The sequence below is a fragment of the Pinus tabuliformis genome, chromosome Q (assembly GCF_031772625.1).
Source record: "Pinus tabuliformis cultivar Carrire ecotype Pingquan chromosome Q, CPIR1, whole genome shotgun sequence".
In the NCBI taxonomy this organism is placed as follows: Eukaryota; Viridiplantae; Streptophyta; class Pinopsida; order Pinales; family Pinaceae; genus Pinus; species Pinus tabuliformis.
The window spans coordinates 946,409,771-946,410,172 of record NC_142296.1 but is presented as its reverse complement, the minus strand read 5'-3'; the positions used below and the strand labels follow the sequence as shown (position 1 = coordinate 946,410,172).

The window sequence follows — 402 nt, the reverse complement described above, 5'->3', positions numbered from 1 at the left end:
CTCAAATCGAAAAGTAAAATAGATCTAGGGAGGTGAAAATAGTGAGAATATTGAAAATATAAGTTTGATATTAAAGAGCATGTCTATTTAAATGGTAGTAAGGGGTATGAGAAGAAATAGAAATGAGTTATCCCACATGCATGGATGAGTGGGATAGAGGGGAAGGGGAGCAATAGAAAAAGAACCGAAAGAGAAGAGGAAAAGCATACCTTTCTCGGCCTTTTGGCTAAGATCAAGTGTAGTATCTGTTCTTATCAGTTTAATATCTGATACGTGGTTCATAGAACCACATGATATTAAATGTATTTTTCTAGGGGGAGGGCCCACTTACAATAGCTTGCTATTGGGGCTCTCGGGCGTCGCTTGTGCGTTGCACTACAGCACCAGCCTGGCGCACCCCAC

The 402-nt window shown here is 41.0% G+C and overlaps 1 non-coding gene across 1 annotated transcript; it reads left to right on the top strand.

Moving 5' to 3' along the window:
* The first annotated feature begins 205 nt into the window (after positions 1–205).
* Positions 206–402, top strand: LOC149222591 (U2 spliceosomal RNA). The gene has a single exon (XR_016249826.1). It is a non-coding gene; the product is annotated as a U2 spliceosomal RNA (small nuclear RNA).